Raw genomic sequence first — 247 nt, 5'->3', positions numbered from 1 at the left:
ACTCGTACTGACGTATAAATTCTAAACACTTCTGATACCCAAAGCTAAAGCTGCCGATGCTGACAACAGCGAGAGTTCCCACTGTGCTGCTGTTGGTGATGCTGGCGCTGTGTTGGTGCTGCTCAGTTCCGTGTTGCTTTAAGACGACGCCAGTTATGGTTGTTATAATGGCGAGGGGGTTTTATTATGGGGATGGGATTATTGTGGAAATTATAGGTACTATAATGGTGATAATGGCAGTTGGAGC

This window comes from Penaeus monodon, chromosome 19 (genome assembly GCF_015228065.2).
Source record: "Penaeus monodon isolate SGIC_2016 chromosome 19, NSTDA_Pmon_1, whole genome shotgun sequence".
In the NCBI taxonomy this organism is placed as follows: Eukaryota; Metazoa; Arthropoda; class Malacostraca; order Decapoda; family Penaeidae; genus Penaeus; species Penaeus monodon.
The sequence above is the reverse complement of the archived record's forward strand: the minus strand, read 5'-3'. Positions refer to the sequence as shown.